This window comes from Lagenorhynchus albirostris, chromosome X (assembly GCF_949774975.1).
Source record: "Lagenorhynchus albirostris chromosome X, mLagAlb1.1, whole genome shotgun sequence".
Taxonomy (NCBI): Eukaryota; Metazoa; Chordata; class Mammalia; order Artiodactyla; family Delphinidae; genus Lagenorhynchus; species Lagenorhynchus albirostris.
Window position 1 is genome coordinate 99416077 of NC_083116.1, and position 27002 is coordinate 99443078.

General features: G+C 38.3%; 1 protein-coding gene across 5 annotated transcripts in view; it reads right to left on the reverse strand.

Annotated features, from left to right (window-relative positions):
• Nucleotides 1–27002, reverse strand: part of PRRG1 (proline rich and Gla domain 1) — a 135261-nt gene that overhangs the window by 75539 nt on the left and 32720 nt on the right. Inside the window, exon 2 of one of the 5 annotated variants that reach the window (XM_060137803.1) lies at nt 11824–11874. The exons of 2 other annotated variants lie outside the window; for them this stretch is intronic. The gene's annotated coding sequence lies outside the window, so the exon portion shown is untranslated. Of the gene's footprint in view, nt 1–11823; nt 11875–19644; nt 19678–25808; nt 26067–27002 lie in introns of those variants that run through there. 2 more of the 5 variants (XM_060137802.1, XM_060137804.1) reach the window with 2 other exon arrangements.

Below are 27002 nucleotides of genomic sequence, written 5' to 3' on the forward strand. Positions count from 1 at the left end.
ACCTAAATGTAAGGCCAGAAACTATAAAACCCTTAGAGGAAAACATAGGCAGAACCCTCTATGATATAAATCACAGCAGGATCCTTTTTGACCCACCTCCTAGAGAAATGGAAATAGAAACAAAAATAAACAAATGGGACCTAATGAAACTTAAAAGCTTCTGCACAGCAAATGAAACCATAAACAATACCAAAAGACAACCCTCAGAATGGGAGAAAATATTTGCAAATGAAGCAACTGACCAAGGATTAATCTCCAAAATTTACAAGCAGCTCATGCAGTTCAATACCAAAAATGCAAACAACCCAATCCCAAAATGGGCAGAAGACCTAAACAGACATTTCTCCAAAGAAGATATACAGATTGCCAACAGACACATGAAAGAATGCTCAACATCATTAATCATTAGAGAAGCGCAAATCAAAACTGCAATGAGGTACCACCTCACATCAGTCAGAATGGCCATGATCAAAATATCTACAAACAGTAAATGCTGGAGAGGGTGTGGAGAAAAGGGAACCCTCTTGCACTGCTGGTGGGCATGTACAGTGATACAGCCACTACGGAGAACAGTATGGAGGTTCCTTAAAAAACTAAAAACAGAACTACCATATGACCCAGCAATCCCACTACTGGGCATATACCCTAAGAAAACCATAATTCAAAAAGAGTCAAGTACCGCAGTGCTCATTGCAGCTCTATTTACAATAGCCAGGACATGGAAGCAACCTAAGTGACCACTGACAGATGAATGGATAAAGAGGATGTGGCACATATATACAATGGAATATTACTCAGCCATATAAAGAATCAAAATTGAGTTATTTGTAGTGAGGTTGATGGACCTAGAGTGTGTCATACAGAGTGAAGTAAGTCAGAAAGAGGAAGACAAATACTGTATGCTTACATATATATATGGAATCTAAAAAAGAAAAAAAAATGGTCATGAAGAACCTAGGGAGGATAATGGGAATAAAGTGATAAAGGGAATAAAGATGCACACCTACTAGAGAATGGACTTGAGGACACGGGGAGGGGGAAGGGTAAGCTGGGACAAAGTGAGAGAGTGGCATGTACACATATACACTATCAAATGTAAAACCGATAGCTAGTGGGAAGCAGCCGCATAGCACAAGGAGATCAGCTCGGTGCTTTGTCACCACCTAGAGCAGTGGGATAGGGAGGGTAGGAGGGAGGGAGACACAAGAGGGAAGAGATATGGGGATATATGTATATGTATATCTGATTCACTTTGTTATAAAGCAGAAACTAACATACCATTTTAAAGCAATTATACTCCAATAAATATGTTAAAAAAAGGTACTAAAAATAAATGAAACCAAAAAAAGCCCAAGAAAAATGAAAACAAAAATAGAAACACAACACAATAAAACCAATGTGATGCAACAAAGCATCTCACTGCTTTTGAGAGGAATGAGTTCTAAGAGGAAGTTTATAGCAGTAAACTTTTAAGAGAAAAGAAGGATCTCAAAAGAACAACCGAACTTTACCCCTCAAGGAATTAGTAAAAGAAGAACAAACTAAGCCCAAAATTAGAGGAAGGAAATACTAAATATCAGAGCAGAAATGAATGAAATAAAGAATAGGAAAAAGAAAAGATTAACGAAACTAAAAGTTGGTTCACTGAAAAGATGAACGAAATTTACAAATTTTTAGCTAGACCAAGGAAAAAAAAAGGACCCAAATAAATAAGGTCAGAAATGAAAGAGGAGACATTACAACTAATACCACAAAAATACAAAGTATCATGAGACTACTATGAATAATTATACACCAACAAATTAAACAACCTAGAAGTACTAGCATAGGAAAAAAACAAAACAAAACAGAAAGACCCAAAGAAAAGAATCCAGAATCCAGAAATAAACCCAAGCATATAAGGTCAACTAATATTTGACAAGGGAGGCAAGAACACTCAATGTGGAAAAGACAGTCTCTTCAATAAACGATTCTGGGAAAACTAGATATTCACATGCAAAAAAATGAAAGTGGACCACCTACCTTACGCCATCGACAAAAATTAACTTGAAATGAATTAAAGACTTAAATGTAAGACTTGAACTCATAAAAGTCCTAGAAGAAAACAAAGGGAAACAACACAGGCAAGAAAAAGCACAAATAAATGAGACTACACCAAAGTAAAAAGCTTCTGCATAGCAAAAGAAATGATCAACAAAATGAAGAGGTAACCAAAGGAATGGGAGAGTTTATTTGCAAACCACATATCCAATAAAGGGTTAATATCCAAAATATACAATGAACTTACACAACTCAAAAGCCGAAAAACAACCAAATTTTAAAATGGGCAATGAATCTAAGTAGATATTTTTCGAAAGAGAACATATAAATGGCCAACAGGGATATGAAAATGTGCTCAACGTCACTAATCATGAGAGAAATGCAAATCAAAACCACAATGATACATCACAGCTCACACCTGTTACTATGTCTATTATCAAAGACAAGAGATAATAAATGCTAGTGAGAACATGGAAAAAGGGGAATCCTTGGACACTGTTGGTGGGAATGTAACCTAGTACAGCCACTGTGGAAAGGAGTATGGAAGTTCCTCAAGAAAATAAAAAAAACAGAAATACCATGTGATCCAGCAATTCCTCTTTGGGGTATATAGCTGAAGGAAATGAAATCACTATCTGGAAGAGATTTCTGTACCACTATATTCACTGCAGCATCATTTACAATAGTCAAGACATGGAAACACCTAAATGCCTACCAACAGATGAATGGATAAACACACACACACACACACACACACACAAATATTATTCAGCCATAAAACAGGAAATCCTGCCACTTGTGACAAGATGGATGAATCTTAACGCATTAGGCTACGTGAAATAAGTCAGATACTGAAAGACAAATACTGTATAATCTCACTTATATGTGGAATCCGAAGAGAACCAAACTCATAAAAATAGAGAGTAGCCTGGTGGTTGCCAGGAGTGGGGGCAGGGAGTGGTGGTGAGAATGGGTGAAGATGGTCAAAAGGTACAAACTTCCAATTTTAAGATGAGTAAGTTCTGGGGATGTAATATAGAGCATGATGATTATAGTTATCAATACTTACTGTATATTTGAAAGATGCTAAGCAAGTAGACCTTAAAAGTTCTCAACACACCACACAAAAAATTATAACTATGTGAGGTGATGGATCTGCTAACTAACCGTACTGTGGTGATGGATATGTTAAGTAACATTATTGTGGCAATCATTTCACAATATATCTATGTATCAAATCATCACATTGTACACCTTAAACTTATACAATGTTATATATCAATTATATCTCAAATAAAGCTGGGAAAGAAAGAAATAAAGCATATATGAAATAGAGACAATCAGGGAATAAATATGCGACTGAAACCTGAGAACTAGTTGTGTAACACTGGAAAATTTTCTATCTCAAGTTCTGTGCAAAAGGAGGGAGCAGAACTAGATGAGTGTTTCCCAAATTGATGTCCACAGGATGTTAAAAGGTGCATTATTCAGAAATAGGGCTCTGATCAAATAAATGTAAGACATGCTGTCTTAAGGTTAAACAGGTTTATTATAAAACTTTTCAGAGCCTTAAAAATGCTAATAAGCAATGTGACAAAACTATAGTCTCTCAATGTATTTGGCTATACAATCCTTTTTGTGAGCAATCAGTATTTCTTAGGAGTTCTGTTCTTGGGAGCTCAGTTTGGGAAACTGGACAAGATAACTGCTAAAACCTCTCGCAGCTCTGAATTGCATTACTTTCTAACAAGGCATTAATTGTATGGAACAAAATTAACATAAGGTGAATCAAGAAAGAAGTCAAGGGGGCTTGATTCTCAGAGAATTTTGGAGCCAAAAGGAACTTGAGAAATCATCTAATGATTTCTCACCACCTCACCTTTTTTTTTTTTTTTTTTTTTTTGCGGAACACGGGCCTCACTGTTGTGGCCTCTCCCACCGCGGAGCACAGGCTCCAGATGCGCAGGCTCAGGGGCCACGGCTCACGGGCCCAGCCGCTCCGCAGCATGTGGGATCTTCCCGGACCGGGGCACGAACCCGTGTCCCCTGCATCGGCAGGCGGACTCTCAACCACTGCACCACCAGGGAAGCCCACCTCACCTTTTATTTAAAGCAACAGACTCACTCTCAAAAAATCTTATGCAGAACACTAATATATAAAATGGGTTAGGGCCAAAGTTTTCAGGTTGAATTGAAGTGGAGGGCTGTAGTCCCACTCACTGGGATTTCTCCTTGAGGTAGCCTAGAAACACCTCGTCGGAAAGCAAGAGTTTAGTGAGCCCTGGCCCTTTGGATGAAGCTATTCTGGGAAGGCTTTAGGAAAGAGCTGGAACTCTCATACATATTCACAGGAAGGTCCTTCACCCTTCCCAGTATCATCTCAATTTTCACTGTCACCCCTCCAAATCAGATAAGTAAAATAAGCATTAAGTAAAGAGAATTATAAAACCTTTTTGACTCCAAGAAAAACCACAAGAAAGTCAATACACTAAAATGCAATCCCTATACAAACAAGATGCTATGAAAGAGCTAAGCCAGGGAGTCACATGGCTAAATTTGGATTTTAAGAAGTTGTCTGTGGTGGCAGCAGGGAAAGGAGATTTGACTGGCAAGGCTTCTTGTATTTTATTTCTTGTTTCTTCTTTAATATTTAATAGTCTTTTTGAAAAGAATCAAGCCATTCTCAGTTGTGTTAGGGGAAGCACAAAGTAAAGGGTTGTCAGGCATAGGCCAGGATTTTCAAGAGGACTTGCCTCTCCAGAGGTCAACATGGTGGAGAGAACAGGCTTCAGAGGCAGCTCTCTTCCAGGCGAAGACAAAACCAAGGAGGTAAAGATCAATATTACCCGTCAGCTGACTCACCTAGTGTTCCAGTAGTAAACTTGCAAAGATCCGAATCTTGTTTTAAAGAAGACAGTTTCCTTACAGAGGTATGGAGTTTAAGGCCTACTGCCAATATTGCCCCCAAAACCCTGTATTCCCCCAGTCCCAGGTTATTACCCTGCTTCTTCTCCTGTTGCCAGGGTTTAGCTTTTTCTTTCTACTCTGATTCCCTCTTGCTTTATTCTCTTCTTTCGGCTGCTGTGTGTGTGTGTATATATCTAAGTCTGTATACCTCTCTAAGCAGCAGTATTCATCAATCTTGACTCTTAGTCAGATCCTCATCCCAAACTAAATATCACTTCTAAAGTAATGGCAACACACTTAAAAACAACAACAAAGCAGCTTTTAGCCAGACATTAGGAAATCTAAATGAAAATCACTGTTCCATGGACTTACCCAGCCTGGCATTAAACATTCTCGACAAGCAGGTTCCACCTTCATCATCAGTAGTCACCCTACATTGCAGCCAAGTGGCCTCTACTCATCCCTTAAGTATGCTTTAAACTGTTCCAGCTCTACTCCTCTGTGCTTTTTCTCTGCAATGTACATACCTACTAAGATTCCATTCATCCTTCACTATCAGTAGTGTGGCCTTTCCTCATCACATGAACAGGAAGTAATCTTTGTTTCCTTTGAACTCTCATACAATATGGAACTTAGGTGCTATGTCATACAGATGTGCATACCTTACAGTATCCATCAGACTGTCCAGTTTTCAGAGGGTAAGCAATTTGTCTTCAACATCTGTGCCTAGGTTGTACAGGACACCAGATCATTCCCAATGAGGGCTCTAGGGGCCAGACTTAGAGGAGGCTCTCATACCTGGTATATTCAGGACACACTGTTTGCCCTTAGTATAGAGCAATGCATCAAACTCCAGTCATTTACATACCACCTTAATCAATTTTATGATTTTTGCTAAATGCATTTATTGTCTACACTTACTGTTTCCTTCAATTAAGCCATTTTTTTTAAACTTCAGTATCCACTTTAGCCTTGTCCTGTAAAATACTATGTGAAATCATGGGTTCAAAACGTTATCTTTTTCTAATGCATATAAAAATGCATAACTATTAAAGTTCTAGAACTTTTTCAAGGTTCCCTCTAGTTATCTTGCATATCACAAGCAGTACACTTTGTGGAACACCGTTCACTCCTGTCTTCAGTCAATTAAAAAAATACTGGGGGTCTTTTACTTGCCAGGCACTGTTCTATTCTTTAAAAGGGCATTTGTTCTCAACTGGAGACAATTTTCTCCCCAAAAGACGTTTAGCAATGTCTAGAGATATTTTTGCTGGTCACAACTGAGGAGGGGTGCTACTAACCTCTAGTGGGTTGAGGCCAGGGATACTGGTAAACATCCTACAATTCACAGAACAGTCCCCTACAACAAAGAATTACCTGGTCCAAGATGTCACCAGTGTCAAAGTTGAGAAACCCTGCTTCAGAGAAACATGGTAAACAAAAGAGAGACAAATTCTCTGCTTTTTTGGAGCTTACAATCCAGTAACAACGTTACGGATGCTACTGTCTTCCAGTACATTCAAGTAACATTCATCAGTCTACAGGTTTTTAGGATTTCTTCTCTGTGGTGTGAATTTCTTATATACGGAAGGCATGCTGGTACTGAGCAAATTTCCAGAACGGTGGCCTCTTAAATAATGGCAGGTTACGTACATCCCGACAAAAGCTCCCCCACCAGGTCAGAGTGTGGGCTTTGCCACCACATGTACCAGGGTTTGAGGCCTGCCTTGCCAATCACTAGCTATGTGGCCTTGTGCAAGTTATTTAACTCTCTAAGTCTCAGTTTCTCCATCCATAATGGAGTTATTATTGGTAGCCCTGATTTCACAGACTTTGAGGGAAGATTAAATGAGAACAGCTAGAACAGTTCTTGATAACAATAAATAAACAGTGAGTAGGACCTGTGAGGATCATAACAAAGACTTCCTTTTCCCAAAATGTCTTGGTTCAATGTAGTTCTGGTGGTCAATCTGGTTCACTACATTAAGTGTAAATATTACTACTTAAGACAGAGGGTAGAATAATATATATTTTATGACCTGAATTTTTAAAAATAAAATTTGATTTTACAGTTTTAGCTTCAGTTGCATGTCCTATTTAAGTTTGAAATGTGTGCCCTCAGTTCTTTAAGAGCCTCCTTCGCCGTTTTTGACGTCCTTACACGCTTGCCTCTCTCCTCCCAGCCTTTCAGTGACAATCACAGCCTGGAAACTCCTAATCCCAGTAGTGATTCTTCTTCCAGTAATCCTCTGCGATTCAATTATATCTAGCTCTTTATTAGTTCTGAAACACTGCAGGGTACATTTTAATTTGTAGAGAAGCACTTCAATGATGGTTTTATTTTTTAGCCACATGGCTCTCTCATGGTTGATTAGGTAGGTCAATCGCTTCATTGTCCTCCACTGTGGAAGACACAGATATGCACTTGCATTAATTTCTGGCCACCTTACTAAAGGCTTTGCCAGTCCTAGTCTCCTGCTCTTCCCCAAGCCCCAAAGTCCTTCCAATTTTTAAGAGTCAGAGGGCCTAAGGGCCCTGTGGCATACTCCAGAGACAGATGAAGTCCATTGTCTCCTAATGGTGTCTCTTAAAGCCCCAGCTCTCTTCAGCTGCCTAAGGGCCCTTCTGTGAGAGATGGGCTTATTCTACTAGGTTTCTCAGAGCTTCCTCTCTGTACCTTCTCCACTTCCACATCCTTCAAATAATGAAGATTCGACTGGTATATGATGAATATCTACAACGGTTAAGACCATTTCACATACATCATCTTATCAGTGCTCACAACAACCTTATGAGATAGGTACAACAATATATCTTGATAACTGATAAAACTAAATTTCAAAGAAATTGACTCACTCATGTTCACATCATCAGTAAGCAGGGGCATCCCAGAATTGTTTTTAACTCATCAACACATCTGCATCAAAACTGCTCGGAAATGTACAGCTCAATGACTTCACAAACACACCTGTCTAACTGGCATCCAGATTAAGATTCAGAACACATTCCACAGGGTTTTAACCTAGGGGTTCTGACACCAAGTCTAGCGCTCTTTAAATCATGTATGTAGTCATTCAACAAATATTTACTTACTGCTTACTAAACGTCAGAAATTTGGTAAGCACTGCAGACTTGATGGTGAATAAGACAGACTTGATCCCTGCCTTAATAGAGCTTAGAATCTATAGGGGGCCATAATAGTTAAAAAACAAAACAAACAAAAAAACCCCCATACATTGGGACTTCATTGGTGGTGCAGTGGATAAGAGTTCACATGCCACAACTAAGGAGCCCTCGAGCCACAACTAAGGAGCCCACCTGCTGCAACTAAGACCCAGCACAACCAAATAAATAAATAATAAAATAAATAAATATTACAAAAAAACCTATACATAAAGGAACTTATGTTATTAAGGGAATTTAAAGAAGCTCAGTATGGCTTCAGCATGGCAAGCAAGAGAGAAGAGGTTGGAGAAAGAGATAAACAGTCAAATCATACAAGGATTTACTGGTTGAAAAATAGTTTGGATTCTAAATGTAGTAGAACACCGCTAAACAATACCCCTGCATTCATAAAACAACCTATTCCTAAAGAGCTTGCTTAATTCTTCAACTACTCTAACCTTTGGGTACTTACTCCACGCCACTCACTTCACTAGGCCTGTCGATCTCAATGTATAAATATAATAACTGACATAAAGGCTTTGTTTCGGCCTGTTCTCCAGTTATCCTCAGATTTGGGTAGAGTAATACGTAGTCAATTCAGCACAATCATTTCTTCAATTCCGCAAATATATCCTATGTGACTACTCAAATAAATATTGTGTTTCTACCACATGCCTAGGTACTGGGGAGACAGCAGTAAATAAAAAAGACAAAAATCCCTGCCCTCATGAAAGTTACAACCTAGATGGAAACCTGTGCTTGTTTATTGAAACAAGCAAAACATATAGCATACTAAATCGTGATAAACAGTGGTGCATACAAAGGATAAAAAAATAAAGCAGGAAAGGAAGACGGGATTAAAATGACTATCTGTGTAAACAAGCACTTCTTTTTGAATACTTGTCTTTTAGTAGTTTATCAATGACACAACTGTTGGTGGTGTATACCAGGGGTCAGCAAACTTTTTCCGTAAAGGGCCAGAGAGTAAGTATTTCGAGCTTTGCAGGCCAATTGGTCTCTGCTACAATGATTCGATTTTGTTGTAGCACAAAAGCAAGCACAGAAATGCATTTGTGTGTGTCTGTGTTCTAATAAAACTTTATTTATGGATACTGAAATTAGAACTCTGTATCATTTTTCACGTGTCATGAAATTTCCTTTTAAAATTTTTCAACCGTTTAAAAATGTAAAAACGATTCTCAGTTCACAGGCCACACAAAACAGGAAGCAAGCCATTATTTGCCAACCCCAGGATTATACTGTGAAATGGCTTACTGAATTTCCATAAATCAACAAGTCAAAAGACATACAAGTAGGCCCAGGATAAATATTATTGAAATATAAAGATCTAGCACTATCAATAACAACAGTTAGAAAATTCTCTAATAACTTTTAAGTTAGAGATATTAATTTTATATGATAGTGGGACTTATATTTCAAGTACAGAATAAAATATTAAAGACAATGGTGTAGCTATCTAAATAAATCATGCTAATGCTATAGAAGTACCTCAGTGAATAAAAAGAAGTCATCACAACTTACATCAAGTAATCTAGATGCCCTATAAATCACCTGATGAAGTCACCGGTATTTCCTAACAGAAACCATTTATTTCATCCACAGTAATGTTTCAATTATCACTTCCACCCCAATAAAATACAAAGCCATATATCCAGCCTTGACCTTTCCCCTAACTTCCATAATTCCGAATGCCTCAGAGAAATCTACACCTGGATATCGTGCCATCACCTGAAACATCACAGATCTAAAACCAAGTATTTTCTCCACCACATATATAAAATAGCTTCCCCTCTAAATTCCATAACTATATTATTGATATCATCATTATCTCATTCAACCCAAGTGTTGTGGGATTGACATTTTAAGGTATTTAAAGTTTTATTTCTCCCAAGAGTTCATTTTTTTCCTTTTCTTTCACCCTTACCTACTACTGCCTCCACAAGTAGCTAAGCCATTCTGTGCTCACTGCTTCAAATGAAAGATAAGCTTGGGTCAGAAAAAGAGAAAAAAAAATTCCTAACTTTGTCTTCCAAGGTACAGCAGACAATATGACTGAAGAATGTAACGAGAGCATGGATTCCCCCTCCGATCTCATCCATTCATTCCCCCATCCCAGGCTAGAAAGGCTCCCTTAGGTTAAAGGGAGAAGTCAGTGGGCCATATGACAGAAGGGCCAGATCTGCAGGGACCAAACAGGTGAGTAACGCTGGGCCATTTTAGTGAGGAGCATTACTTGAATGCCCAAGAGTCCCTTAGGAGTGGTTTTAGCATCAAAAGACCACAAGTGCAAGCATATGGACAGAATCTTTCCTGGTGGTGCATGGTGAGGGCTTCTCTCAGATGGTGCTCATCCCCTTGCTGACAACCTCCCTGCTAGAAGGATGCCTAACTATGTCTGAGGCTTTATTCAGTCCCCATCCAATGTGCCATGTAGATAGCCCACTCTGCAACTCCCCTGGACCATAAATCCTGAAGAACAGAGCCCCGATCACTCCTTGGAGGTGATGGTGGTAATGGTGGTTACGGTGATCAGGGCAAGCCCAGTACTCTGAATTAGCAAGATGAGGAAAGTGGGGGTGGAGGGGTAGACACCTGTAACTGCTAACCTGATTTCTTACACCATAAATGAGTTTTGCGTGTTTTTTGATCTTCATTTAAATGGAATCATAGTGTATACTTTGGGAGTTAGCTTCTTCCACTCAACTTCATGTTTGTGAACATCTATACTGTTGCATGTGGTTGTAGTACATTCATCCTCACTACCCACTCCCTATTAGTTATACATTCCTATTTATTTATTCATTCTATCACTGATGGAAATTTGGGTTGTTTCCAGTTTAGGGGAAGTAGTAAAACACACCCCTGTTACATGGTTTACAGCAGTGGCAGTATCCTCGGCTCAATCTAACATAAACAATCAGTAAGACATATTCACTCTTCCTTTGCTGTATCTCTAATACCTGATCCCAGTCTTTCCACACTCACTACTTCAAAACATAATCTTATTTCTTCAAGTTGATAGTAAGCCTCCCAAGGACAAAAAATATCTTAATTCTTTGGATCTTTCACAGGATATATACTTAGTATATATTCAAGGAATAATTACTGTACATGTATAACCACTACTATCAAAGTGACCACTAACAACATTTAAGGTAGAAATGCAAGTGGCATTCTGACATCTTGACTCATAAGGTCTTGGGATTTTTAAAGCATCCTATTTTGGGTATCTCTCAGCAAATTAAATGTCCCTAAGACATCACCTAAATACCAAAAGAGCCTGCCATTAAATACATACCTTTCCTCATCTTTAGTAAGGAGCTCAGAGGGAGGTAATACAGAAGAAATAGGAGTGAAAGGAAGAAGTAGGTGCCAGTAATATATTTGAAGGTAGGACACTATCAACTCACAGCTTTAATATCATCAGGAGAAACTGAGAACCCAGGCCTTTAGCATAGCAACCCACGAGAACAATAACAACAGAAGACAATAACATAGTGCTTTGTCATCAGATCATTATGTATACTAATTCCTTTAATCTTTGTTATCTTATGAGTTAGGTATAGTACTAGCATTAGCAAGAGAGGTAGAGATAAGGAATCTGATGCAGAATAATTAAGCAATTTGTCAAAGGTCATACAGTGTGCAAAGTGGCAGAGCTCAAATTCTAACCCAGGCAATCTGGCTTACGTGCTCTTGACTGGGAGAGGGGGATTTCTTCCTCCAAATGGGGTGAGAGTTCTACAATTTAAAGAAAAAATCAGATTGAGCTACCTGTGAGCCTACCTAAGTGTGGATTTTAAAGATGCTTTACATATGTAAATAAAACTTTTCAGCCATTAAAAAGAATGAGAGGAGGGATTATGATAAAGAGACAGGAGGAAACTTTTTGGGGTGAGAAGTTACTCATTATCTTGATTGTGATGACAGTTTCATGGGTGTATACATGCACAAAAAATTATCCAGTTGTACACTTTAATTATGTGCATGTATGTCAACTGTATGTCGATTATACCTCAGTAAAACTATATGCAAAAATGATGAAATAGATCTACAGATGAGCCAGTCATAAAAAAATGGATGCCCACAATGTATTGAGTGGAGAAAAAAATTATGACAGTATTCATTATAATTCATTAAATACATTTAAACGTGTAAAAACATTATACACACATATAGGTATATAAATAAATAAATGTGCAAATAAATGTTATCTGTGGGGTTTTCCTTTTTCCCAGTCTGTGGTAATATAAGGAGCTTTCAGTGAGGCCTCTGTCAACAGGTAGGTGACTGAGCCACCTTGAAGCAGATCCTCCAGCCCCATTCGAGGTGTCACATGACTGCAGGTCCCAGCTGACATGTTGTTAGCAACCTTGTGAAAGACCCTGAGCTAAAACCACCCAGCTTAGCTACTGCTGGATCATTAACTCTCAGAAACTGTGGGAGATAATTATTATTTTAAACTGCTAAGTTTTGGGGTAATTTGTTATGTAGCAGTAGATAAATAATACAGTACTTATTATTCGTTTATATAAAATATTATTAAAATAAAGCATACATACATAAAAGTGTACAAATCGTAAGTATATTCCTTGTTGAATTTTCATAAAGTGAGCACAACCCATGTAACCAGTGCCCAGACCAGAACACCAAACAGAATACTGGCACCCGAGAAGCCCCCCCAACCCCCCCTCCTGTCTAGTCACTACCTCACAGCAAGGGTAGCCACCAGCCTGATTTCTTACATCATAGATGAAGTTTGAGTGTTTTTGAACTTCATATAAGTAGAATCACAGTGTATACTCTTCTGGATCTAGCTTCTTCTGCTCAACATAATGTTTATAAGATTCATCCATATTGTTCCATGTAGTTATGGTTCATTCATTCTCACTACCAATTCCATGATAGGTATATATCCCCGTTAATGTATTCATTTTACTACTGATGGACATTTGGGTTTTCTCAAGTTTAGGTCTACTACAAATAGTGCTATGAACATTCTTGTACCTGTTTTTTTATGAATGTATGTAACTGTTTCTGCGTCTATGCCTAAAAATGGAATTAATGGGTTCATAGGCATGCGTATATTCAGCTCCACTCATTACCTGATCAACACTCTTCCAGTGTGGTTGGACCAATACACACTATCAGCAGCACTAGTGCAGAGTTCCAGTTACTCCACATTTTCACAGACTCTTGGTATTGTCTTTTTCATCTTTCCTACTCTGGCGGGTGTTAATGGTATCATATCATATTTTCCTGATGAGTGATGAAGCTGAACACCTTTTTGAACATTACTTGGCCATTTGGACATCTTATGTGAAGTGCCTGATTCAAATCTTTTGCCCATTTAAGCAAATATTACTTTTAAGATGAGCAAAATGCCATAATTTTCTAAACTAATAGGTTCTCTGTGGTATTGTGAAAACAAGTACCTTTGAGCAGAAGAGAGCCATCAAAAATAAAAGGAAAGTTAGAACTAACAGCAGGAATATGGTTAGGTACCTCTTCTAAATCTAGAAATGTTTTGAAAAGAGAAGCAAGAAAAGCAGTAAGTCAGAAAGAACCTTCAACGTGGAAATGAGACAAAAAGGGAGAGGCTACTATGAAGATGATGCATGTGGGTAGGATTTGCTTCGTTTTGGCGGATGGGAAGTGCAGCACACACAGGACATAACTCAAGAACCATGTTAGCCATAGTCACTGTCCAGAAAAGCTTTTCTGAGGAAAACAAGGGGCACAGATGGGCTTTACCCCTATTATATAGTGCTATATAATTCAGAGCAGTTTAGTGCTAGTAGGGAAAACAGTAAATATCTGCAAGTGGAAAAGTGTATCACCTACAAGTGTGGTCCCATTACATTACACTTCTCAGAGAGAAAAAATTGTAATTTACATATATCTTTGAATAGCCAATAAATACATACTCACCTTCCTTTAACCTCACAGGCCCACATTAGGTTTCACTTTCTTTTTCTCTTTTATGAGTTACCAAAATGCACTATGGCATTAGCTGCTTATTTTTAGTTTACTGATTAAATTTTAATACAACTCTTCAGATAGCAGAACAATCAGTTAAAGAAAGTTAATACTGCTGGACAAGATCAATGCATAATGGACACCATGTGTGAGTGAAAAAGTAGAAGAATAAACAATGTGGCTTTGGTTGTATTACCTTAGGCAAACCACAGCACAAAATCTTAGCCCTAAATGCAACAATACTGGTGCTTTAAATGTGATCATATAAGTAATTCAGGTTTACAATTTTTTTAAATAAATGAGGTCAGATATACTAAATAACTTCAAGAGCTCAACATTTACAATTCAACAAGAAAAAAAATCCGTTCTCACATTTTTAACATTCCCACTATCCTACTGTGTATGCACATGACAAAAATGGCATTGAAATATCATAACAAATAGTATATCGAACAAATCTGATATACCTCTAAGGCTTTAGAAGAAGAGCTCTTTCTATGACATGTAATAAGTTGCATCACTATTTAACAAAGTGTATCATTGTAGTGAATATGTTCAAGGATATTACAGTAAAGCTACTGGGAGAACCAAAATTTAATGGTTTGACATAGTCCATTAAACATTAAATTAAAACATTAACCTCAATTCTAAAGAAGGTTTATTTTGCAGGATGACTTTCCTAAATAAGTAACATTTATACCTTCTTCAATAAAAACTATTTCTGAGTAAAGGTCCATTTCCTATAAGCATCATTCAAATTTTTTTAAAGGAAATTTGTCTCGAGAACAAAATTAAGTTCGCAATGCGACCCAACAATAAGAATCACATTCTATAAAGGCTCGTGTCAGGTAAAACTAAAAAAATGTTTTTTTCCTTTGCAAACTAGTATCTTCTCCTGCAGAAGTAGCCCACACAAACTCACAAGGATAGATTTCTAGAAGAAGCTATTATACTGATGCCACTGGGCAGCACTGACCACATAGGTTAAAAAAAATAAAAATCTCAAGATGATGCGGAATGTTAGGCTTGAATTGTCTGTTGCTATTATTTTTAAATTCTACCACTCAATCTAACTGAACTGGAGAGCTATGAATTCCCAGACAAAAAGCAGAAGAGAAATGAAACCAAGGTCCTGGAGAATCCACAAACTAGAAAATGAGCTTAATCACATTTGACTACAAATCACCAATCCCCAAAGGGAGATTTAATTTCATAATCATGCCCTATTTTGTTTAATGCTGGCAGGGATCATGCATATCTTGTTTGATTCTATATCCTCACACTCATCACTCTACTTGACACACACTAGACATGCAAAATTTACTGAATAAAAAATTTATTGAAAAAATACAAAATTGTATTTTAACAAATTGAGCTCATATGATACTCCATTTTGTGTCCAACTTTTTTCATTCATACATAATAATCTTCCTATGAAATAAAATATTTCATAAACATGATTCTTGATGGTTACATTATATTCATGTACCATAATTTAATCATTCCCTAAATGTTCTACTATTCAGAAATAAACTTTGTCCCAGAGATAAACCCACGCACATATCGTCACCTTATCTTTGATAAAGGAGGCAAGAATATACAGTGGAGAAAAGACAGCCTCTTCAATAAGTGGTGCTGGGAAAACTGGACAGGTACATGTAAAAGTATGAGATTAGAACACTCCCTAACATCATACACAAAAATAAGTTCAAAATGGATTAAAAACCTAAATGTAAGGCCAGAAACTATCAAACTCTTAGAGGAAAACATAGGCATAACACTCTATGACATAAATCACAGCAAGATCCTTTTGGACCCACCTCCTAGAGAAATGGAAATAAAAACAAAAATAAACAAATGGGACCTAATGAAACTTAAAAGCTTCTGCACAGCAAAGGAAACCATAAACAATACCAAAAGACAACCCTCAGAATGGGAGAAAATATTTGCAAATGAAGCAACTGGCAAAGGATTAATCTCCAAAATTTACAAGCAGCTCATGCAGCTCAATAACAAACAAAAAAACCAATCTAAAAATGTGCAGAAGACCTAAACAGACATTTCTCCAAAGAAGATATACAGATTGCCAGCAAACACATGAAAGAATGCTCAACATCATTAATCATTAGAGAAATGCAAATCAAAACTACAATGAGGGCTTCCCTGGTGGCACAGTGGTTGAGAGTCCGCCTGCCAATGCAGGGGACACGGGTTAGTGCCCCGGTCCGGGAAGATCCCACATGCCGCAGAGCGGCTGGGCCCGTGAGCCATGGCCGCTGAGCCTGTGCGTCCGGAGCCTGTGCTCCACAACGGGAGAGGCCACAGCAGTGAGAGGCCCGTGTACCGAAAAAACCAAACCAAACCAAACCAAACCAAACAAAACAAAAAAACTACAATGAGATATCATCTCATACCAGTCAGAATGGCCATCATCAAAAAATCTAGAAACAATAAATGCTGGAGAGGGTGTGGAGAAAAGGGAACCCTCTTGCACTGTTGGTGGGAATGTAAATTGGTACAGCCACTATGGAGAACAGTATGGAGGTTCCTTAAAAAACTACAAATAGAACTACCATACGACCCAGAAATCCCACTACTGGGCATATACCCTGAGAAAACCATAATTCAAAAAGTGTCATGTACCACAGTGTTCACTGCAGCTCTATTTACAATAGCCAGGACATGGAAGCAACCTAAGTGTCCATCAACAGATGAATGGATAAAGAAGATGTGGCACATGTATACAATGGATTATTACTCAGCCATAAAAGAAACAAAATTGAGTTATTTGTAGTGAGGTGGAGGGACCTAGAGTCTGTCATACAGAGTGAAGTAAGTCAGAAAGAGAAAAACAAATACCGTATGCTAACACATATATATGGAATCTAAGAAGAAAAAAAAAAAGGTCATGAAGAACCTAGGGGTAAGACGGGAATAAAGACACAAACCTACTAGAGAATGGACTTGAGGATATGGGGAGGGGGAAGGGTAAGCTGTGACAAAGTGAGAGTAGCATGGACATATACACACTACCAAACGTAAAATAGATAGCTAGTGGGAAGCAGCCGCATAGCACAGGGAGATCAGCTGGGTGCTTTGTGACCACCTAGAGGGGTGGGATAGGAAGGGTGGGAGGGAGGGAGACACAAGAGGGAAGAGCTATGGGAACATATGTGTATGTATAACTGATTCACTTTGTTATAATGCAGAAACTAACACACCATTGTAAAGCAATTATACTCCAATAAAGATGTTTAAAAAAAAGACAAATAAAAGAAACTCTGTTACATTCATACAATAAAAATTTATGCAGCCATTAAGAACTGATTCTATTTTTTGCTGTCATAAATAATGTAGCAGTGTATATTTTAAAATATAAACTGTTATTCTCATTTCTGATTACTGCCTTGGGACAGATAAATGGGAGAAACTGGATTTAGATTATCTAGAGATAGAGCTATCTTATCCTTTGTGGCAAACCAGCATATATTACTAGGAAAATCAGAGGGAGTTATCAACTCTTCACACATGTGTAAATTAATTTAATCAGCTTGCTTCTTAATACCTAGCTGAAATAGACTACAAAAATTGGAGTTTTCCCATGCTAAAACAGAGATGATATGGCAATGAAAGAGTTGGATCATATAGGGTGGGTATGGGAGAATTGATCTTTTTTTTTTTTTTTTTTGAGGTACGCGGGCCTCTTACTGTTGTGGCCTCTCCCGTTGCGGAGCACAGGCTCCGGACGCGCAGGCTCAGCGGCCCTGGCTCACGGGCCCAGCCGCTCTGCAGCATGTGGAATCTTCCCAGACTGGGGCACGACCCCGTGTCCCCTGCATCGGCAGGTGGACTCTCAACCACTGAGCCACCAGGGAAGCCCAGGAGAATTGATCTTGATCAAGGAATGTGCACTGTGCTACTCCTTTGTTCTTGTTACTTAGTGAATTGTGAGAAATATCTGGAACTGGGTTTCCTCTTCTATATAAGGCTTCCTGGTGAAATGAACTGAGACTTGAGAAGCTTGACAGGAAAGGGCAGATATAACTTGTGCATACCTTGAGGTATTCACTGCAGGGGTTATTGTAGGCATATGATCATTTGTTGCTTTACCTCTCATGCTATCTTATCTAAAAGTTCAATTGTTATATACTTCAGCAGATCACCTACGTTGGCATCCTACATCACCACCAAGTCATAATAAATAACAGACACCATTTCAACACATTAAACTTAACATTTCAGTATCAAATTAATTTTATTTACTCATACCCTACCTAGTTCTGGAAAGACTTAAAGATGATCCATATAAAATCAGATAATAAAAGAAGATAAAATAAAATTAAAAAACAAAAAGCATTTGAGGAAAATGTGACAAAGGGAAAAATCAAGAATAGAAGAGTTTCAGGATAATATAGCCTCAAGAGAGAGAACTAAGATTTGTATACAAAAAACTTGCTGAAAGGTTCTGTGTCTTTGTTAAAGAAAGAGATAAACCTCTTAGTAGCTAATGCCAAGAGAAAAACACTATTAGTTACATAAGCCATGGCATTCCTACGATAAAAACAAACCAATTGCCTAGAAGGCTTATCACTTATGATTTTGAGATTAGAGAGAAAAATTATCCCAAGTGTCATACTGTAATGAACAATATCTTCAACATCCATATGGTAAATACTATAAGGTTTTGTTTTGTTTTGTCTTGAACTTTTTGGCTGCACCACATGGCATGTGGTATCTTAGTTTCCCGACCAGAGATTGAACCGGTGCCCCCTTGCAACAGAAGCACAGAGTCTCAAGTGCTGGAGCGCCAGGAAAGTCCCTAGTATAAGGCACTTTACAACACAATTTCAATAGTTTCTTTGTTATAAGTAGGCCAATGGCAAGATAGCACAGAAGCAGTGTACTCTACATTTGTATAATATATTTAGAAATGGACCCACTCAAATGGCTTCCTAAAACTTCCTAGATACAATCAAAAACACACCAGGCCCAGAGGAATGCCCATGCCAAAGGAAACTCACTGCACCTGGCTGATTCTGACAAATATCCTGATGGCCACTCTATAAACAAATCCTAAATGATCTGACTCACTCTGCTGGCCCTTAGCCAAAAAAGAGTGGCAGCCCTGGAAAAAATGCCGATAAGCAAACCCAAGGGCCAAGAGAATTCAGAATATCATTCTACACTAAATAATTAAGGATGAGGGACTATAGTTCATCTGGGGGTAGCCTTGGGTCCCTCAGAATTACTACACCTCGGAAATACATTGTGAATGCCTGTCAAGTGAGTTTACCAAATCAGTACAGCCCTGGGACCAACTGGCCAAAACAAAAGAGGATGTTTGTTACAATATAATCATGGCTGAAAAGCAACCCCCAAATCTATACTGGAGTCCAACTGTCTGGGGACAACGCACTAAGTATTCTGGTATTGGGTGGGGGAACATTTTTCTGGACTATTGTCATGTCAGTACTCAATTTTCAGGTGGCTGCAAATTTCTCTATAAATCCTTTATTTCCCTTAGTTACATACCTTTTCATCAGAGTTGAGGTTGAGGGAGCAGAGGGTACAGAGGGGGTTCTGTCTGAAGATTTTTTTTGCCCTTCCAACACTGCGTCAAGAAGAATCTTTATATCATTTTACTTGATCTGCACATTAGAAACCCTATGAATTCAGTAAGGTGAATAATATCATATTTGTCTTACAGATGAGGAAACCAAGGCTTGGTTTGGTTGTAACCAAACTCTGCAGAGTTGCTGCTTGGTAGACCCTGTAGCACATCCTAGATTTGCTTCTCACTCTAATGCTGTCCCCACTATAGTAGTGAACCAAGAATGGAAAATTTTCAGCTCTCAGCTTAATTCCATATGTCCTACAGTGGATTTTCGAATACTAAAACTGACATTTTTGCGACTTGCAATTAAAAGCAACAAACACAACTACATGCAAAGCTGCATCAGAGGTCTGAAGACAAGGGTGACATTCTAGGCTGAGTACTGGTCCCTGTTAATTGTTTTTCCACTCCAACAAGAATCCTACAAATCAAGTCAAGCCAGCTGTCTACAAATACTATATACTTTCCCACTTCCAAGCCTTTGTTCATACCGTTCCCCTTCATTTAAATATGATGTCCCTTCCTTTTGGCATATTTGAATCCAAAAGTCATTATTAATGACAGTATAATTTCCTGCCTCCTTAGAAATGCATCTCTATCAGCCCAGCAGGACATAATCTCTCCGTCCTCCGAATTTCTATAGCATTCAAATCTGTAGTACTCATTTGTCAAATATTACTCTCTCTTGTTTGTTCACCAATTTTCTGTGTATTATCTCCCCCAGATCACAAGCTGCTTGAGGGATGAAGCCATCACTTGGCCTTTCTGCACCCAGGTGACACAGAGAAAAAACACGCAATAACTGATGGCTAAGACACCAAGACCCCTGAACAGCCTAAACAAACCAGCTGCCGACTTCACTTTCTTTCATTATAAACTCAACCAATCTTTTAATTTTCCATTTTCCCCTTTACCTTTCTTTTTCTACTTTAACTGTTCATAACACAAAACCAAATTTTATGTTTTACCATTGCACTGACTACCGATTCTTGCATGACATGTATGGGAAATATTTTCTACTCAATGATATATACATAGGGCAGACAACTTGGAACACACATAAATTTTCATCACTACTTCATAATCCACTGTATGAATAGTTATCATTTATGTAACCAGTGCTTTACTGGTGTTCATTTAGGATGGTTCTGTTTCTTTATTATAAATAATGTTGATATGTACCCACCTATATTTTTATGCACATCTTATTGTTTTCTGAGATTCCTAGGTTGATTGATACATATTGCTAACTTGCCCTCCAGAAAGTTTAAAGCAATTTCATTTTTACCACCAGTATACGAGAATGCTTGTTTACAGAAAGTGGCTGTCTCAGGTTGGCTTTAGGGAGGTTGACAGTGAAGGAAGGAGGGAGGAAGAAAGAGAACCAGATTAGGGAGGATTAGGCCTTTAAAAAAAGATTCGAAATAAATAAAATAGTAGACATAGAAGTTTTCATCATACTGGCTTCTCTACTTTTCAGTATGCCTAACCTTTTATAATTAAAAAAAAAAACTTTTAAAGACTATTTCTCACACTTGTCAACAATGAGTATGAGCATTTTGTTTTTCAAATTTGTGAATTCTATAGATGAAAAATGGTATCTCATTGCTTTAGTTTACAATTCCTTGATCACAATCAGGTTGAACAGATTATATATAATGTATATATGAGCTAGCTGTATTTCTTCTTTTATAAACCTATAGCTTTTGGTTAAAATTTTGTGCTCTCTGCTCTTTTGGGGCATTTATGCTCTGTTTTTAATTGCAAAAGCATGGATGAAGAACATTTTCTCTCAAAAATAAAACTTCTACCCAAAAGAACTACCTTCTAAGTAGGATCTTTACATGTGTGGCCCTTATTTGATCTCTTCCTCCTTATATATGTGGCCTTCGAAGGAAAAAAATTTGTCCACTACCAAAATGGATATAAATTTCCTAGAAGCAACTTAAAAACTGCTTCAGAAAACCTCCAGAAAACCTCCTGCCTTTCCTAGAACAACTAAAGGGAAGGACTGTGGAGGAAAGCTTGGTCTCTGAGGAAAGGGATTTGTCTAATAGATATGACTGTAGTGTTTCCCTGTTGCTGCCGTAAGTAAGGACAAGGGAATTTATGGCTGAAAAAAACATATATTTGGATAAAGAAAGAGACATTACAATTCACAACTATCTAGAGAACACAATAAGGAATGCAAATAAAGTCACGAATCACAGGAAGGAGTGCCCTAAGAAGGCAGTAGAGAATAGGAGTGGGGGCAGCAGCAGCAAGGAGTAGAGGGTCCTAAGGGTTCCCAGATGCCCTCAGCTTCATTCCAACCAGTTTAAAGAGGACACCCAGAAACTATGTGTTGATACAGAAATTAAATATACTCACACTACAAATAAGGGGACCCATTAAGTGCTGCATCCCCTCCCTCTGTCAAATGCAATTCATAAAAGGAAAAAGGAATTGAAGGACATCTAGAAATCACAGAACCCTAGGAAGCAGAGAGACTATTTATGGAGTCCATCACTTACAGGGAAATGGTTTCCATACTGCTGGGGCCAAGTTCCTAGAACCACATTCTCTTGTACTACTGCTTATTTCCATCTCTGACCATAACCTTCATCTTGAAAATGGCCAAAGTAAGTTTAATTTGAAACCAAGAGCCAGACCACACTTTTAAAATAGATGCAAAGAATCTGAAGAAATAGCAAAGAAACAGATTTTGTTCTTGAGATTTAAAATGGTAAGCGTACTACTAAAATATGCTCAATATGTGACATAATTGGTTGGACATGTGCCAGGACATTTTTGAGGGAGACCCCAATCATCAACAGGAAACTGTAGACTACCTACACAAATGCCATCCACAATGCCTTTGCCCCCCAGCCTTTCTGTAGGAGGAGGGCTGGAAAAGTTCTCAGACTCCCTTGTAACTAAGGGTGTACATGTGACCCAGTTCTAGCCAATGTGATGTAAGGGAAGAGTCTTGTTTTCAAGACGACATACCTCTGCAAACCCTTCTGCCATTTGCCCTCTTTCTTCCTGCATGGAATACGGATGTGAGGTGTGGAGTATAGCCATCGTACAATAATGCGAATGAGAACCACATGCTAAACTTAATGGGTTGGAAAAACAGAAAGGTATGTGTCCTTGAAGACATCCACCCTGAACTGCTTACCTCCAAACTAATTTTGTGAGATAACTACACTCTTATCTAAGCCTCTATTAATTGCATTTCTGCTAATTGCAGCCAAACTCATTCCTACTAATATACCAAGGGTAAACAAACAAACTAATTGAGCTCCTCACTGTGGTATAAAGAGGCAGATACACATCAAAAATGAAATTAAAATGTCATAGATGCTATAAAGGAAGTAAAGGATACATTAAGGGAAGAATGGTCAGGTTAGTGGTAACCAGAAAAGATATGAAGTCTTCACAGACCAGGCAACACTTGAGAGTCCTGAAAAATGACTTGTTTGCCAGGGGCAGGAGGGAAAGTCTACACGTCAAGCAACCTAGGACACTGCAACACAATAGACTTCCCATTCTTCTAACAAAAATGTAACAGGATCTACCACAGTCAAGCATCGTGCCAGGAGTCTGATTACCAAAATAACATAAAACCTGCCTTCATGTTGCTTAGTCTAATTGACTTTTGTCAAGGCTATCTCAATAAAACAAGTAGTCACAACTTGGTGGCTGCATAACCGTATCACAGATATACTGCTGTGTTTGGCCTATAAGAAGTCTGGTTTTCCAAGTCTTCCAAACTAAAACCTACACTTTGTTCCTTATCACCGAGGAATCGCCTCCCTCCTAGAACAAAGGGAAAGACATCGTGTTGTCACTTATTTTCATTAAAAATCTCGGTGCAATTATGAAGCTGGCAAATATCCCCAGGAGATCAAATCAGTCTATTTTGTAACTCACAGCTTCAAATCCTCTGGAGACTATCAGGATACAAGTACTAAAGAAAATTACCTCACCATCTATTCACTTCCTTGGAAACTGCTTCTGAAATGTCTGCAACGTCTTGCTTTAGCTACCAAGGAACACCAATCTTAAGGAAGGTTCCTCCCACATACCAATTTATTGATAGCTACTAATTTGAGGAGAAAATTCTCTTTGGAAAAGCATTTCACCAAACTTCATAATAAGCATTATAGGATTCTAACACCTCATGCAGTTTATTCTAAAACAGATTTTCTTCCTGTCCTTCTTATCACACAGACACTGTGAAACACAAGGAAAGTCCCGTGAAAATACAGCCCCTTACCACCCGTTGAACTGAAGCATTCATCTACCTCAGAGATAGGTAGGACAAAGGGACATAAAATGATGTGGTCTGGTACAAAACCAATAGGAAGGTAACTGGATGCTCAGAAGAATCAAATATAAATTCATTAAATTATAAGCGAATCTTTCAGAATCATCTGGAAAAAAACTGAATCCTGCTGGCAACACGCATGAATATCCATAAAGACATTCTTTGGCCTTACCTTGTTATTCTGGTCTATAATTGTTTTCACATTTTGAGTGCTCACTCATGCAATTCAGGCCTCAAAGCAGCTTTGGGGCACTGGATTTCAACCCCAGAAAAGGGGTGCATACAGGGGGATCCATAGCTACAGGTCACTAGAGCCAACAGCAAGATAGCTACCACAGCCCCTTCAAAGTCCTAAGCCTTCTCAGGGTCCACCAATCTGCCTACGGCACTAAGTAAATGGAGACTTAGGGCAGAGAATTGAATGAGTTTCTGAGTTATGATGCTGAATACCTGGATTAATCTTAGGAAATAGCTCCATACTGCATCTCTTTTACAGTAACCACACTGACAAGTCAATGCCAAATCTCTCATTTTAGTGACAGGCCAACATGGCTGCTTTGATCTCATTCCCATTCAATAGTGAGTAACACCTACAGTACAGCCTGTGATTTACCATAACGCTATCAAGACCCCACATAATCTCTTACATGTGAATTTACAAGAGGATAATGAGCCAAAAGTATTGTGAGTTGTATTTTCATGAATTTTATACTTTGTATGTGTGCAGACATACACGCAGAACACTTTAACCCCATCATTAGAGAAACCTTAATTCTTTGCTCTTCTATCATTGTAAATTCCTTGATGATTTCTATAAGTCTCCTAATTACTGTATGCATTCTTAAGGTGTTCAAGTTAATAATCTCATTTACTCTGGCTGTCATATCAGGTAGAAACTACAAAACGAACTTTATTTAATTATCTAGCTCACTATTCCCTACAGTTCTTCAGCAAATGAGTGAGAAGAAATAACCATTACAGGGACTTCCTCCCAAACGCATTTATATAGCACTATATAACAAAGTATATCATGGACAAAGTAATCTTATTTAAAATGGCTTGAAATATATCAGCTGCATATCTACATGAGTACAAGAAGAAAAAATATACAAATATATTTCTTTAATTTTCTTATTTCTGAGATAATCAAAATGCTCACTCTTAGTTAATTTATTAATGGTGAGTAATTTATTATGGTGAAACAACATTTACTGAATACCTACTACAAGCATTGTACTAAGCAGAGTAGAATCTAGCATTTGACTTAAAACAGCTCTAAATAGGTTTTTTAAAAATCTCCAGGCTTGGTGAAAAGTTATTCTATTTTCAATACAACTTAGTGAGGTGGGATCATATAGGTTGCTCATAGCCCTTAAAGGATTCTGCTTATCTCTAAAATGTCTCTGCCCCCTACTCCCTTTTGTATGGAAAACAAGAGGCTAGGACATCACAGGATTCTGTCTTACCAACATTCCCTAAAGGAGCACATGGTCTTGGATTCTAAGAGGTTATTCAGTAAATTGGTTTTTTGCCCTCATGGAAGTATTCCTCAAAACTTTCCATTTCTGGATATGATAAACTCAGAACCTATAGGACTCTCTCCGTCCCCCGCACATATACACACAAAAAACAACCACAAAACCTACGTATCATAGAAAGAAATGAACTGAAGGTACTGGACAGTGAGCAAAAGCATACAGACTCTCACAGGGAACTCACAACTGCTGGGAGGAATAGAGACAGGGAACTATATCAATAAGTTTTACTCACCATGGCTTTTAGCCTGGGGCTAAGTGCAGCATTTGTGATGAACAGCAGCTAGTGGAGGACAGGGCACACACAGAAAAAACCCGACATAATCGTGGCGTAGGGAACCAGAAAAGGTGAGTTGGGAAAATGCTGAAGAAGTGAGGGAATCCCAGAAGGAAGACAGCCAGAGAGGGAACCCCCAAGCTCTGTATTCAATTACATCTGTAATTGAATCCTAACTATGGTGGTATGGAATAAATGCAAAACAAAAGAACAAATTTTGAACTAAGACTATAACTGCCACCCAGAAGGTGCTGATGAGTGAAGAGAAGCAGACAGACACTGGCAGATTGTGCACTCAGTTGAAGGAGAGGAGATGATGTGCCTTTTAGTCTGGATTTAGGTGAAGCCCAAGTGCTCACAGCAGAAGTATAAGCATGTGTGAAAAACCCAGTCATTCAGACCTGAAAAACCAGATAAAAAGAATCCAGGAAATCATGAGCATTGAAGAGAAAGACCCAAAGAGTAGATCCCTAATCCCTGATTACCCACATCTCTGACTAAACCCTGAACAACACTTGCACAGGCTAGACTATTAACAGCCCATCCAAAAACAGCAGATCTGAACAAAGACAAGAGCTACTACACAGGAGTTAGCTGTTCAAGCCCAGCCAAGAAAACTGGCTGCTAAGATAAAGAAATAGTACTTATTGGATAAAAATAACATAGTCCAGAATTTCCTCAATTTAACATTCATAACATCCAAGATATAATCCCAAAGTAGCCAGCATACAAAGAATCAAGAAAATATCGCACACGCACACACACAAAATATAACACATTATCAGGAGAAAAGAAAATCATTCTGGTCCAACTCCAAGATGAACCAGAACTAACAGACAAGGATGTTAAAGTGGCTATCCTCAATGAAATACAAGAAGACAATGTTTTCAATTCATAAAAACCTGACTTCTGACCTTGGTATAGAAGGACTTTGGAATTTATCACTCCCATTCTCACAACAAGAAAAAAGGTGAACAAACTGAAAGTCAACAACTCTTTCTAGATCCAGCAGAGCACTGAGCTCACAGGGCAAAACACTGTCCCCAAAACTGTAGAAACAGACAGGTGCATACAGAAAATCCAACTTACCAAAGCAGAGGCCCAGGAACAGAAAACTCCAGAACCAGTACCAGAGTAGAAAACCTAAACTGT